Source organism: Canis lupus, chromosome 18 (genome assembly GCF_003254725.2).
Source record: "Canis lupus dingo isolate Sandy chromosome 18, ASM325472v2, whole genome shotgun sequence".
NCBI lineage: Eukaryota > Metazoa > Chordata > Mammalia > Carnivora > Canidae > Canis > Canis lupus.
In genome coordinates, this window is record NC_064260.1 from 33,709,941 (window position 1) to 33,725,882 (window position 15,942).

Here is a 15,942-nt window from a genome sequence, read left to right on the forward strand (position 1 = left end):
CTGGGACTGACCCATGTAGGTCTTTGGATGCAGTATGGTCACAAAAGTATTTCTTTATGACCCTGAAAGCTAAGCGTTAATATATCTACCTTTTGGAGATGAGGAGACTAATGTTTAGAGAGGTTGTTTATTTGGTCCAATTACGTGATAAAGTGAGAATGTAAATCCAGGGCTAGCCAACCCTCAAACCCCAAGATCCACACTGGAGCCACTCTTAGACATGAATCATACAGGTAGTGGGCAGTGAGTAAGCGTTCACACCATGGCATTGGGGGTCTTGGATTTGAATCCTGGTCCCCCATTTACTAGCTGTATCATCTTGGCTGGTTACTAACCACCTAGGAGCCTGTGTGTCCTCATCTATAAAATAGGGGTAATAATAGCCTTTCTTTCAAAGGTTGCTCTGAAGATTAAGTGAGATGCACAGCATGCACCTGGCAAATGGAAGGGGATCCAATAAATGTTAGTTACTATATATATATATATACATATATATATATACACACACACACACACCATGCTGGCCATGGAAGGAGTACATTGGTATTTGTCCGAACAAGTTTCACTAGCAGCATCAGAAACATATATCCTGCCTTGGAAATGTCTCACATAATAGATTGTGTTTGCTCAACTTGCTCTGCACAGTGCTTTGAACACCAGGCATCTAGGAAGTACTCTGGATGACGATATTACCCACCTGCATGAGTGGGTTTGATGGCTTTTCCAAAGGGCTGGTATTTCAGTTGTGCAACTGTAACTGCTTCGTGGCAATAGAAAAGATTTATTTTTTGGACCCCAATCAACCCTTAGCCCCATTTCTCAAACTCCAGCTATATCACAAGGTGTCAATGTCGTGTGGTATTAACGTCTGGTCAGAGGTGCCAGTGGCATTTTGCAGATGTAATGGAGAGCCCACATTGTCCAAGATTGCTTTGTGATGCGTCCTGCCCTGAGCCTCGCTTGCCCTTTAAGGCTCAGTTGGCGAGAAAATTCCCCTGCCAGCTCACCTGGAAGGCAAGGGAAAGACACAAGGACAGGTTTGTTCAACTGCATAGGAGTCTGGGGCCTCAGACTGGGATAAAAGATGCCACCCAATGAGGGAAAGAGTCTAGTAATCATCTTCCTCCAGACCCGAGTCGCAAAAAGGGGAAGATTTCCCATGGTTAAAAAATTAGGCTTAATGGAGTGATTTTCAAATGTGGGTGATTGCCCGGCTCAGAAGAAGACAACAGGAGTGGGGGGGGGGGCAGAGAAAAAGGTGAGGCTTTCTATCAGAGGGTTACTCTTGTCAATGAAGGAAGCAGTTAAATCATGGATGACTGGTTTGAAGGACCAGATTTTTTTAAAAAAGATTTATTTGTGTGAGACACAGAGACAGAGGCAGAGCAGGACTCGATCTCGGGACCCCAGGATCACACCTGGAGCTGAAGGCAGACACTCAACCACTGAGCCACCCAGGCGTCCCATGTAGGACCAGATTTCTTGACCTGAAGAACCACGTGGTTGCTTCAATCTGGTCTGTTCTTACCGGCTTGTTGTCACTTGCACTAGAGAAATTGAGTCAGCCTGACACACTTTTCCTAGTGTAAGAGCCATGCCTTCAGGAAAGTTTCTGTGTCCTGCAGCTCAAAGTGGGCCCATTTTCTTCTAAATCTTGGTGACGGGGAGCTGACAGGACTGGTTCAAATAGTGGTTCAGCACAGACTTGCATTGGTACTTGGGCAAATCACCTGACCTCGGGCTCCTCATCTATAAAATGAAATTAATGAAAGACACTACTTGGGGAATGCACATGTAATGGATTAAAAAAAAAAGAGTATTTGAAAATCCCAACTGACTCTAGACACTTCTTGCCTTTTAAGGGAGGTAGACATGCTTCATCCCAGTGAAGAAATAGATTTTTCATTTGGGCCCCTCCCGAGAGAAGGAAAAGAGAGACAGACAGGCAGAGAGACACACAGAGAGAAGGAGCACTAGCTAGCACACGATTGGGTAGAAATTCTGCTGTTTAACCAAGCACGTTAGCCACGGTGGGACCAGAGCAGAATATGACTCTAGTGGCTGGAGAGGACTGAATTGCTTTACCCAATAAATAGGTTCCCAGGGTTTCTAGTGGCCAGTGAGAGAGGAAGAGGAGAGAGTATGGCCCAAGCAATACTGCAGAAGGCAGATGTTAGAGGGCCTGGCCAGCCCAGCCGTTCTTCAATCTACCTGTTTTTTTTTTTTTTTTATTTATGATAGTCACAGAGAGAGAGAGAGAGAGAGAGAGAGAGAGAGGCAGAGACACAGACAGAGGGAGAAGCAGGCTCCATGCACTGGGAGCCTGATGTGGGATTCGATCCCAGGTCTCCAGGATCGCGCCCTGGGCCAAAGGCAGGCGCCAAACCGCTGCGCCACCCAGGGATCCCAATCTACCTGTTTACACACATCGAAGCACGCAGAAACATCCTTGGTACCAGCGAGCATTTAATCAACAGCAGCTAGTGGCCATGTAGCAAAGTGACAGCATCGTTGTCTTCAGAGAGTCCCTCTCCCAAGAAGAATAGCATCATGTCTCTCATGGGGTATGTGTCTGTGTGTCTTGGGGGAGCAGGATAGATAGCAAAGAGGAATGTAATGGGTTCAAATTCTGGTTCTGGAGCATTTGTTTCTCTTTCTTTAATTTTCCATTTCTAAACCGGGACAAAAAATTAGTGACATCTCATCTCATATGATTTATGCAACGTTTAAACAAGATAATCTAGATAATTCATGTGTCGGGCACTTAGCCTTTATTTATTTATTTATTTATTTGGCGCTTAGCCTTTAGAAAATGTTAGCTTTTGCTAGAATTCTGTAATAATCATCTTGTGAAGATGGTGCACCGTCCCAGAGCATATGCTTTGTGCTTTTTATTTTAAAATTTACATGTAGAGATGTAGTTGAGGGTCTGACTTGGTTTCAGCTCCTGTCTTGATCTCGGGGTGATGGGATCAAGCCCTGTGTTGGGCTCTGCACTCCGCACCGGGTCTGCTTCAGACTCTTCTCCATCTGCCCCCCACCCCCAGGCAAGCTCTTCTCTCACTCTAAAATAAATAAATGTTTGGGGCAGCCCTGGTGGCGCAGTGGTTTAGCGCTGCCTGCAGCCTGGGGTGTGATCCTGGAGACCCTGGATCGAGCTCCCTGCATGGAGCCTGCTTCTCCCTCTGCCTGTGTCTCTGCCTGCCTCTCTCTCTCTCTCTCTCTCTCTCTGTGTCTCTCATGAATAAATAAAATCTTTAAAAAAATAAAATAAACGTTAAAAAATGTACATGTATATTCAATATAAAAACCTTGACAAAACATATAAAGAACGCAGAAAGACAACAGGCGCTCCAACAGAAAGATCACCAGTGCTAACATTTTGGTTTATGTCTTTCAATTTTTTTTTCCTCCCGAGTGTATGGACATCTTTGTTCTATCTTTTCAAAATGGGATACTGTTCTATAGCCTGCCTTTTTTTTTAAAACCTAGCAATAGACTGTGAACTTTTCCCCATGGATGAGTTGCTTCTTAAAATAGATGTTCCAGTGGAAGCAGCCACACCGGGGCCAGCCGATTCATTACTATTCTCTTTTACAAACTAGGGGGGACGTCTTTTAGCCATCCAAATCTGGGAAACACTGCACACACATATCCTTGTTGGAAAGTGAACAGTGCATATTAACATGGTAAAGGCTCTGAGAAGCTTGTCCATAGAGAACCTGCCTGACTTGGATTAGATCAGTGTTTCCCAAACTAATTGAATACTGCAAAGCCACCTATCCTCCTACCTCCCACTGATGTCTCAGGAATCATTTGGGAAACACTCCTGCAGCTGAGGATTCCTTAAAATTAGGGAGCAGGTCTTGCCCATCTTCACTGTTACCACACGGCCTTACAAATGGATTTTTAAGAAATTATGGAAAATGGGATTGGCCTGATGAATCCACTTTCTAACCAACACGCGTGTGAACCAGGGGCCAAGGTTAGAGGCTGGGGCTGTGCTCTGAAGTGTCGCTGTGTGTAAAGCTAATTGGCCCCTTTGGGGGTGAACCTGTGAACTTGGCCTTGTTAGCACCAGCACAAAACAGCTGCGTTGGTTTCTCCGGAGCCTTGAATTTGTTTCCTTCCCCAGATTCCCATGCCGCCCTCCAGGTGGCGATGTGGGTTTGTCAACCTGGGAGCCTGGAGCTCTGGCCAAGCAAAGCTTAACATTGAGACAGGGGTGGGTGAGGAAGGGCACTGGGAGGGAGTGGTCCTTGAAAACCAGAGGATACACTGTCAGGTGTGCAGCTGGCACGATGCGGAGGCGCAGCCTCATACACTGAGTGTAGGACACAGGTTTTTAAAGAATCTGATGAGTCAGTTAGCCAATAAATACCACTAGCATTTTTTGAGCACCAACTGGGACTGGTAATACGCCAGATAATTTCCTTCAGGATTTCTTTATCTCCCCCGAACACACCCAGGAGGTATCCTGCAGCTGGAAGTAGCAGAACTGGACATCCAACCCTGGTCCTGCATCTGAGTGCTCTGCTAGGTTGAAACAAGGAGATGTGGACCCAGGGTGAATACTGTGAAATATTTATCGATCCTTCTATCCAACTATCATCAATGAGTCGACCTATCTACCTGCTTCTCATTTCATTTGTACAGGATGGGCCTAATAGCCCTATGTGGTTGGAAAGAATATTCCGGGAGAGAATTCTGGGAGAGAATTTTCTGATTTCATTACATTTCTTATGATTTTTATTCTCTTATAGATTGGGGCTCCAGGGGGTGGCCTCGCAGGCCACTCCTTAATTCCACCGTACTGATAGGGGCTGTGCAGAGGGCCATAAGGACGTCTCAAAGGGAAACTAGCCCTGACCTGGAGGGCGATGGAAGACAGAAGGATTCAGTTAGCTGTGCAATGTCGGGGACGGCTATTTCAGCCAGGACAGCACATGCAAAGGCCTGAGGTCAGTGAGAACATGGTTATTAGGGAACTGAAAATCATTTAGTGTGGCTGGTGCGCAGGGTAAGGGTGTGTGATGCTGGGCAGGGGTCGGGGGAAGAGTGAGGAAAGGCTAAAGAGTTTCTCAGTCAAGACAGTGAAGGGCCTTGTAAGTTGTGTCGAGGCGCTTGAACTTGATCCCGAGCACAACTGAGAATCCCTGAAAGGTTTTAAGGCAGATGATGAAATGGATTTGCATTTTAGAAGGAGCACTCTAGTGATGGGAAAGGGGTTAGGAGGGATGGGCGCGTGTGCCAGCGTGTGCACACTCCGGCACCCGTTGCTGGGGCACGCATGGTGTGGTGGGAGCACCGCGGGGCCACAGTTCAGAGGAGGTTGCACTGCGTCCTGCAAGAGAGGAGGGGGCCCTGACCCGAGGAAGCTACAGCACTCTGCGGGAGACAGTTATAAGCAAATTGGAGAAGAATTAACCTCTGGCTACTGACCAGGAGCTGAGGGTGACATTTTGGGGGTTCTCTGGGTTTTGGTAACAGCACATCCAAGGTATTAGGCCATAACCAGGTGGCAAAAATGCTCCATAGGGGTGACTGACCCGTCCCTCTTCACCTCCGACTAGTAGCGCTTCACAATTTCTTTTTCCCTCCCTCTTTTTTTTTTTTTTTTTTAAATCTCTCCTCATGGGATGTCTGGGTGGCTCAGTGGTTGAGTATCTGCCTTAGGCCCAGGGCATGATCCCAGGATCCTGGGATCAAGTCCCACATCGGGCTCCCTGAATGGGGCCTGCTTCTCCCCCTGCCTGTGTCTCTGCATCTCTCTCTGTCTCATGAATAAATAAATAAAATCTTAAAAAAAAATCCTCCTATAGCATGCAGTAAAGAGCAGGGGTGTCAGAGTCAGACTGGTGTTAATCACAGCACTAATGATTATTAGGGTATTTTAACTTTGATGATCCTCATTTATTCCATTATAAATGGGGATGAATGCACCTGCCCCACTGGGCTAGGGTTATGATTCGTGCAGGTTTTCCCTTTTGGACTCAAACCCAGTGCTCTCTCCGGTGGGTGGTAAATGGTACCACCTGATAACCCATTTACCTACGCCCAAACCACCTGCCCTCTTTCCCTTGATTCCCACCCACGTGATTCACTGTCACCCACTGCCTTGATGGCTTCTTAATTGATCACCTGCTTCCACTTCTCTCCTTCGAGGACCCTCACTCTGTCTTCTCCATAGAGCAGCCAGGGTGATCTTTTTTGTTGTTTTTTTCAATTTTGTTTTTGGATAACAACAACTTTATTGAGATGGAAGTCACATACCATAAAACGTTAAGGGACACAATTCAGGAGTGCCTGTCTGGCTCAGTCGGAAGAGTATGCAACTCTTGATCTCGGGGTTGTGAGTTTGAGCCCCATGTTGGGTGTAGAGATTATTTAAGTAAATAAATAAACTTAAAAAAAATAAAGTGGGCAATTCAGTGGTTTTCGTGTCTTCATGGAGTTGTGCGACCATCCCAACACTGATCTAAAATGAGAGTGTTTTATTTTTTTATTTTGCAAAGATTTTATTTATTAGAGAGAACACAAGCAGAGGGAGGAGCAAAGGGAAGCAGGCTCTCACCCGAGCAGGGAACCCAGTGCGGGGCTCAGTCCCAGGACCCTGGGGTCATTACCTGAGCTGAAGGCAGACGCTTAACTGACTGAGCCACCCAGGTGCCCCTAATAGAGCATTTTAATCACCCCAAAAAGAAACACGGTGTCCATTAGCAGTCTCTTCCTATTCCTTCCTCCCCAGCCAGCCCCCTACCCCACTCCAGGCAACCATTAATCTACTTTCCATCTCCATGGATTTGCCTATTTGGACATTTTGTCGTAATGGAATCAGACAGTATGTGCTCTTTTGTTTCTGGTCTCTTTCACTTAGCATGGTTTTAAAGTTCATCCCTGTCATAGCATGTAGCAGTATTTTATCCTCCAGGCAAAATAATGTCATATTGTGTGGATAGATCATATTTTGATTATCTGGTCATCATGGATGGACATTTGAGTTGTTTCTACTCTTTGGCTGTCGTGCAAAACGTTCCTATGCACATTCATGTACATTTTTGTGTTGACATATGTTTCTAATTTTCTTGGGTACGTACCTAGGACTGGAATCGCTGGCTGAGTCACATGGTAACTCTGTTTGACATGTTTGAGGGGCTGCCAAACTGTTTTTCAAAGTGGTTGTGGTATTTTATAATCCCACCATCAATGTATGAGGGGGTTAATTTATCTACATTTTTAAAAAAGATTTTGTTTATTTCTTCATGACACACAGAGAGGCAGAGACATAGGCAGAGGGAGAAGGAGGCTCCCTCTGGGGAGCCTGATGGGGGACTCGATCCCAGGACCCCGGGATCATGACCAGAGGTGCTCAACCACTGAGCCACCCAGGTGCCCCAATTTCTCCATATTTTTGTCAACACTTGTCATTGTCTGCTTTTTTGAGTATGGTCATCCTGGTGGGTGTGACGTTTTGGGGATTCTCATTGTGGTTTTGATTTGCATTCCCCTAAGGACCAGTGACATTGAGCATCTATCTCTTCACACATCTATTGGCCATGTGTATATGTTCTTCGGAAAAATGTGTGTACAAATCCTTTGCCCCTTCCCCTTTTGACTTTTCCTTGTTGTGGTACAATATACATAACATAAAAGTTACTGTTTTAAGTTATTACAGTTCAGCAGCCTTAAGTACAACCATCACCACCATCCATCTCCAGAACATATTTATCTTCCCCCAACTGAAACCCTACCCCCTTACTTTCTCCTTTCAGTCCCTGGTAACAACTACTCTCCTTTCTGTTTTGTTATTGCTGTTCTTGTTCTCGGGTTTTTTTTTAGTTTTGCTTTTAAAATAGCCATCCTACTGAGTGTGAAGTGATATGTCATTGTGATTTTGATTTGCATTTCCCTACTGATTCGTGATGTAGAGCATCTTTTCATGTGCTTATTGGACACCTGTACTTCTTTGGAGAAATGTCTAAAATGTCTATTCATGTCCTTTGCCATTTTTAAAAAATGGAATTGTCTTTTTAATATTGAGTTGTAAGAGTTTTTTTTTTAAGATTTTATTTATTTATTTGACAGAAAGAGCACAAGTGAGCACGAGCAGGGGGAGGGGCAGAGGAGAGGGAGAAACAGTCCTCCCGGCCCCGCCCGCAGGACTTGGTCCCAGGACCCTGGGATCACAACCTGAGCCAAGGCAACTTGACCCACTGGGCCACCCCAATGCCCCGGAAGAGGTTTTTTTTGTTTTTTTTTTTCTCTTTTTAATATGTTCTGGATTGAGGTCCCTTATCAGATGTATGATTTGCAAATATTATCCCTATTCTATGAGTTGTATTTTCACTTTCATGACAGTGTACTCTGAAATCAAAGTTTTTATTTTTATTTTTTTAACGATTTTATTTATTCATGAGAGGCACACAGAGAGAGGCAGAGACACAGGCAGAGGGAGAAGCAGGCTCCCTGCAGGGAGCCCGACATGGGACTCAATCCCAGGACCCTGGGATCATGACCTGAGCCAAAGGCAGATGCTCAACCACTGAGCCACCCAGGGGTCCCCTGAAATAAAAGTTTTTAAATCTGAGAACTCCAATTTGTCCATTTACTTTGCTTGCTTGTGTTTGGCTGTTATAGCTAAGAAACCTTGTCTAATCCAAGGCCAGAAAGATTTACTCTTAGGTTTTCTTCTAAACGTTTTATAGTTTTAGCTCTTACATTTAGGTCCACGATCCATTTTGAATTAATTATTGTATATGGTGTGAGGCAGAGCCACGGTGATCTTTCAAAACCAAACCAGATGCTGTGACTCCCCTGCTTCAAAGTCTTCACTGGCTTCCCGCTGCTCTTAGAACACAATCCAAGCTCCTCACCACAAGTTTCTCATTTTCATCTCACTGCCACCCTCCCATCCCCCCCCCCAAAGGGCCCCAGTTGGCTGGAGCCAAGGCTGCCTTCTCACTGTTCTTGGTCATGCAAACTCCTTCTGGCTGGGTGTTTTTGCAGGGCTTCCCAACACTGGAAACAGAATTTCTGCCATTCTTTCCACATCAGTGTGAAAGTGCCTTCCTGGCTAAGACCTCTGCTGGCCACTCTACCTACTGTAGGTTTTTCCACTCGCCCCTTGTTCCTGTATTTGTTTCCTTCGCAGCAATTAATAAAGGCTATATCTGCTTTGTTTACCTGCTTACTTGGCTATTGCCCTTCCCCTCACTGAAGTCCCAGGAGGGCCAGGCCCACGTGTCGTCTTTACCATTATCCCTAGCACCTAGTACCGTGCCCGGCACAAGACAGGTGCTCCATAAATGTTTGCTTTAAGGAACAAAGAGAAAGAGGGGGCATTAAAAATGTTCCCTCTGTTCCCAGCTTCCCTTCCACTTTTGCCAATTCCATGACCTTCCTCTTTCATCACCTTTTGCCTGGATTTTCTTCTATTTCCTATTTTCATGGAATATGATCTTATGGAGTAGAGCATCCATTTTCGCCTTTTGTTTTGTTTCATTTTGTTTTCTTACTGCCCTTTCTCTTCTTACTGTTTTTAGTACAGAAGGAGCAGTGCTGAGATTTAGCCTTTTAGCTCACAACAATTTTTTTCCCCTTTTCTGAAACTTTCTCAATAGCAACTCAACACTGAGCTCTCCTGGTCTTTTCCTATGTTTTGAAATGACAAAGATCCACGCCCCCCCCACCCCCCACCCCCAATGAAGAGGTAGGCTCTGTAAGAATAGGATTTCTTTTCTAACTCAGAGAGTAGTTTGTTGAATTCTGGGCAAGTAGATCTCAATGCATACTAAGCAACATTCTTTAAGACCCAATGACACTGGCTCCCTCCTCCTGCGGGTGGGAGCTGGGGCAAAAAAAAAAAAAAAGACCCAATAACACTGGGGGACACTGTGATTAAAGTATCAAAAAAATTCCAAATTAGAGGATTCTGCAACTGTTGCAACCCTACCGCATACACGATTTAATTAACCAAGCACCTTTTGTGTAGACATTCTGTAAGAAGTAGTAACATATGTTGTCAAAAATCCTGCAGAATAATTTCTTAGAGATGACTCCCTGTTAAAAGAGAGGAACCGGGATCCTTTGTTTGGTGACATATCTCTGCACACATTTCTGCTTCATATCAGTTCGGCAGGATTATATTCATAAAAAAGGAACACACCTTCATCTTAATGTTAAGCTCTGCTCCCCCTGCTGATAGAAATTCTTTTGATGAAAACTGTAGCCAGAAACATGGTTAAAGACCATTTCACCTGAAAGCCTCACATTCTGGATATTTTTTTAAAAATTTGTTTGCCATCTTGTTTATCATTTACAGATATCCAAACGCCTAAGAAGTGAGCCCAAAAGATGATTGAAACTTTTGATCCAAGAAATAACTCACACATTTGTTTTGCTTTGCTCTAATCTTCAGAGCTGTGTATCATGCTGACAAGTCCCAGATTTTTAAAAAAACAGATTTTCCTTTGGGCTTCCCCCTACTCTCTCATTGTGGTAATATTTTCTCCTATCTTTCATCTTCTAAAAAAAGTAGGTGTAACAGTCTAATCAGCCTTTACCAACTTTTCTGCAAGAACAAGGCAGAAAATATGAAGATATAAATCAAGAATTGTTATTATTGTTTATGTGGTAGTGATATATGGTTCCAATGGGCTTTGTGTTTTACATGGCCACTTTGAAAACACAGAATGCTGCTCAGGCACAAGCGATTTGTTTTTGAGCCCTGTGCTTGGATATTTCTAATAAATATTATTCTGCCTCTGATTTTATGATATCAACAAGATACCCCTGCAATAAAATATTTTCAGATTCCTTGTATTGTCTATATTGTCAAACAAAGATAACGTCCCTAAACTTCAAGACTGATAGGTAGAGAAAACATCAGGCATAAAGTAACTAAATATTTGTAAATCATCATCTTGACAATGATAGCTTCATCTGTGGGACAATTTCTGGAAGGATGTGAACCACTCTACCTTAAGCCATGTTACTTCTGGATACAGAAATCAGAGGTGATTTTAATTTTCATTTTCTTTTTTTGCCTTTAGCCATGTTAATTTTTTTCTAACTGTGAACATATATTATTTCTGAAATAAAAGAATAGTACATAAGAAGAGTTGATAAACTAAGTATAAAAATAGAATGAAAAAAAAAATAGAATGAGTAGCCTTCTTGAACGGAAATTAGCATAGCTTCTGAGAAAGTGAAAACCTGATTTATCTTCTATTAATTTTTGAGTTCAGATCGTGCACATTTCTTTAGCTTTTATGGAGACACGGGCAGCCTGTCATCTACCCCCATCCCGATATGAAGCAGGCCGCTATGTCTGCCTGCCCTGAGCCAGGAGGAGCAAGTATCAGACCCTTCTATTTGCCAATGGAAAATAGGCTTCTCATTTGATTCCCAACTGGCTCCCACTCCAGTCCTGTTTTCCATCTGACTCCTGATTCCTGCTTTTTTCTTCTCCTGCCCTCTCTTCTATCTAAAGCCATGTCATTCCCAAAGACTTGGCCTGAACCCAAACTTCTAGCTCTGAAGAGTGGTGTCTTCCTGCTGCCCACAAACCCATGTAATAGCCATGCCTCACCCACAACTACTCCCCTACTCCCTTATCTCAAGACGGTCAAGGAAGACAAGATTGGAAGCTTTTGCTATATCTTAATAATCCCACCATAGCACCTTTAAATGCCTCACCTTTTAGTCTTGAGAACAGAACTTAATGTGAGATGGCAGAGAAGGCTGGACCAAAAAATACAAAGGTGTGGTGTTTAGAGCAGTGGCTCGAGTATCTCCAAGATCCATCCACTGTGTATGACTAGACTCTGTCCCGACTAGTCAGTACCCAAGCTTTATCAGTTGTTAAATACTTCGATGCCATTCTCAGAGTAAAGTTGTAGCGCTGTAAATGAATGGTATACTTACAAGAGACCTGAACTTGAGTATGACTCAGGGCCAGCGTTACTTTCTCCAAGCCTTGGTTTACACATTGGGAAAATAGAGATGCTAATATTGCCTTGTCCACTTCAAAGAGTTCCTGTGATGATCAAATTGTCACAGGGGATGCAGACGTTCCCAGGAAATTGTGAGAGACTGCACATGGGCAAGAATGATGGTAAAAGTGATCAACTATAATGGTAACAGTGCTGGTGGTGAGGGTCAAGGTGATGCTGATAATAAAGAAGAAAAACTTAGAAACACTGAGGACTATCCCTTTCTGCTTTGATTATCTACCAACACTGTTCCCTGGCTCACAATTCATAGGAACAGTTAGACAGAAGCATATAAACTGGCAGCATCAACCCTGTCTGGTTCATGCCACTGAAGCTCCCAGGTAGTTTCCTGGCCTAGTGCTGATAGGTGCTTCCCTTTGTCCACAGACATTCTTTCCACAATTTATTCACATTCTGGCCAGGAAACCCTTCTCTCTTGTAATTCCCAACACCAGGGACAGATCTTGATGTCTTTAATAATTGGCTAGGAAGCTGAAGCCAGCAAAATGGAAATGTGGGATTATCCCTGTGGGTTCCTGTACTCCTGCACCACATAGTGCAAGCTGGACTCTTCCGGGCTCTCTTCTGATACATGGCTCGTGATCCCCAGACCCAGTCTGGATGAGCTGTTGGTAGTGGCCAGGTGGGGTTAATGATCCCACCTCCTCTCTCCCTCCCTTCCTTTCCTGTTCTTGCCCACCACCCCAACCCACCTTTATGAAGACTGGGTCTGTGCTGAGTCATGTAGGACGCTCCTGCCCAACCTTGACAAGAGCTTCCCACCCTACCCCCCACCACCCTTGGAGAAAGGCACCGAAGAGCTCCACGGAGTCTATTCCAGCAAGGGCAGCACATGCTCACAGAATAATTGGCTCCTATAATTCATTCAGAGCAATGCCTAGGTGGCAGGGAGGTTTAAATCCTGTGGCCTTGAGGGAACAACATATTCTGGAAAGTTTCCTCTTTGCCTTTGTTAATTGTAAAATAAAAATACTTCCTGTAGAGGAGGCCCTTTTCTGGGGAGGGCTTGGCTGTCCCTTCACATAGTAAATGGCCTCTAGGATCCTCTCTTCTCCTTTTCCCTTTGGGATCAGGTGCTTAAAAGTCACACAGCATGTAAGACAGGAGGATATGAAGAGCCAAGTCTTGAACACTCCTACAACCCTTTGATACACAGAGAGCAGGGCTTTAGGTGTGGGAAAGTGGGAGCGGGTCATTTTGTAAGTGGCCTTACAGTCATAAAAGTTCTCAAATTCCACTTTATACATATCTCTAAATAAGATTTGGGCATAAAGCTGCAAAACAGGGTAGCCTGGGTGGTTCAGCGGTTTGGCGCTGCCTTTGGCCCGGGGTGTGACCCTGGAGACCCAGGATCGAGTCCCATGTTGGGCTCCCTGCATGGAGCCTGCTTCTCCCTCTGCCTGTGTCTCTGCCTCTCTCTCTCTCTCTCTCTGTGTCTCTCGTGGATAAATAAATAAAATCTTTAAAAAAAATAAAGCTGCAAAACATGCACTGGCTTTTTTGTCAACCCTTAAAACATCACAGTTTCCTTTAGGCCCAGTATTAGCATTTTTTAATCTATAAGGAGTTTCTCTTGACCTCAGAGAGACCCTGGGTATGACCATGAAGCCATCAGATTGACGGTCGGGAGCAACCGGTTTGGGTTTCCATCTACTGGAGGAATTATTCAACGAGCTGTGTTTGACCATCTTGACAGTCCTGTGAGGTTGGTACTGTTACCAGCCTCACTTCACAGACGGGCATACAGACACCTTGCTCAGGATCACAGCTAGAAACTCGTGGAGTTGGGGTACAAATTCAAGCTGGTCTACCATCAAAGCATCTTTCCTTTTTTTTTATTTTTAAAGATTTTATTTATTTATTCATGAGAGATACAAAGAGAGAGGCAGAAACATAGGCTGAGGGAGACCACTACCAACAGCTCATCCCTCCCCTGCAGGGAGCCCGATGCGGGCCTCGATCCCAGGACCCTGGGATCACGCCCTGAGCCAAAGGCAGACACCCAACCACTGAGCCACCCAGGCGTCCCTCAAAGCATCTTTCCATGCTTCTGTTATTAATGATAACATGGCCCATCATTTTATAGCTAACCCTGCACTTATTCATCCACCATGGGCACCTGTGATCATCTTCCTGGTGGTACCAACCTCTACTCCGGCCCCCTCCCAGGGATGGTCTCACAGGAGCTGTCAGGTGAGGCTTTGGTTTCTGCCTGGGTTAAAATCCTCGAAAATTCCCTCCTGAGAAAGTGTAAGACAGCCGATGCCTGGATTGCCCCAGGTGACATCATATTCAAGTTAGTGTGACCTCCCTGAGCTCATTTCTTTGTCCCGGTCACCTCTGCTTCCATCAAAAATAACAGGTTGCTGATAAACTGGCTTTCACCTCCCTGCTCAGATGGTGGACTCTGAATCTCTGCTCAGAGCAGGGCTCTCAAGTTCAAAAGAGCCCTTGTGCTCTGTATTTTGACAGGTTGAGAAATCCAATCCATTTATTTTGAAAACCCATTAAGCCCAGCCAATATGGGATATTTAGAAAGGCCAGAATTTTGCTTCTGGTCAGAAGGTCAGCGCTGTCATAAAGTAACGGCTAAAGGAAGTGAAACAAAACATATTTTATTGTAGAGCTATGATTCCCAAACATTCTTTTAAAGTGTACTTGCAGTTAAAATAAAACAAAGCAAAAGCCCAGCACATTGAATTGCCGGAAATTGCCACCACTATAAACTCTCTTTGTTCAGAGTACATATTCACCTTTGCCCACCCAGTTCTGGGACCAGGGACAGGCGTATAGTAAATGCTCAGTAAGTGCTCAGTGAACGAGCCCCAAAACGATTCATTTTGCTATTTAACATTTTTTCCCTAGCTATTAGTTCCTCTTGTTCCCGATGGCTGTTAAATCATACTCAAGAAAAGAACACCTGATGTTAGTTCTCTGGGGTTTTGGAAAGTAAATTTCAGAATAGGTAAGTTTGACTCTTCTTGGCACCCTTTTTTTTTTTTTTTTATGATAGTCACACAGAGAGAGAGAGAGAGGCAGAGACACAGGCAGAGGGAGAAGCAGGCTCCATGCACCGGGAGCCCGACGTGGGATTCGATCCTGGGTCTCCAGGACCGCGCCCTGGGCCAAAGGCAGGCTCTAAACTGCTGCGCCACCCAGGGATCCCTCTTCTTGGAATCTTGAATTATATTGTTCATGATACAGATAACAAGGTCTTACGGTCAGATTCTTCAAAGATAACTCATTTGATCCTTGTGAAAGAGGGATGGGGGGTGTTGTTATTTTCATGTTATCCCCTAGGAAGGGTGCCTAAGCAGAGACCGTTCCCTAAAAGCAAATAACCTTACTATGAAGTGATCCTGAATGCAAACGACGTCCAGAAGATGGTGCAAAATGTTCCTGTATTTTCGCACCGAGTAACCCCGCGGTTCACATACTGTCCTCCCTTGATGGGTATCTGGGTGGCCTTCTTTCTGGATCTCCGCTCGCTCTTCTCTTACTTCCCACAATCTGCTCCATCTCCTCCCCACTCCCATCTCCCCAAGTGCCATCCTGGGTGATCACCAGAAGACCCTCGAGGTTCTTTTTTTTTTTTTAATTTTTATTTATTTATGATAGTCACACAGAGAGAGAGAGAGGCGAGACACAGGCAGAGGGAGAAGCAGGCTCCATGCACCGGGAGCCCGACGTGGGACTCGATCCCTGGTCTCCAGGATCGCGCCCTGGGCCAAAGGCAGGCGCTAAACCGCTGTGCCACCCAGGGTTCCCCTGACCCTCGAGGTTCTAAGCCTAGATCTTACCCTTGCCCTGGTGGGATATAGTGGACCCTCATCTGGTATCTAAAAATTTTGGTTTGTGGTTAGAGGGAGCAACATAGAACCTGGAACTGGAGCTGACTCTTGGAGTCTGGTGTTTGACACAATAAATA

At 44.8% G+C, this 15,942-nt stretch overlaps 1 long non-coding RNA gene across 1 annotated transcript; it reads left to right on the top strand.

Annotated features, from left to right (window-relative positions):
- Positions 1-4,767: 4,767 nt before the first annotated feature.
- Positions 4,768-14,979, top strand: LOC112663736 (uncharacterized). The gene is made up of 3 exons (XR_003139345.3): positions 4,768-4,961; positions 14,101-14,207; positions 14,880-14,979. It is a non-coding gene; the product is annotated as an uncharacterized LOC112663736 (long non-coding RNA).
- Positions 14,980-15,942: the final 963 nt, after the last annotated feature.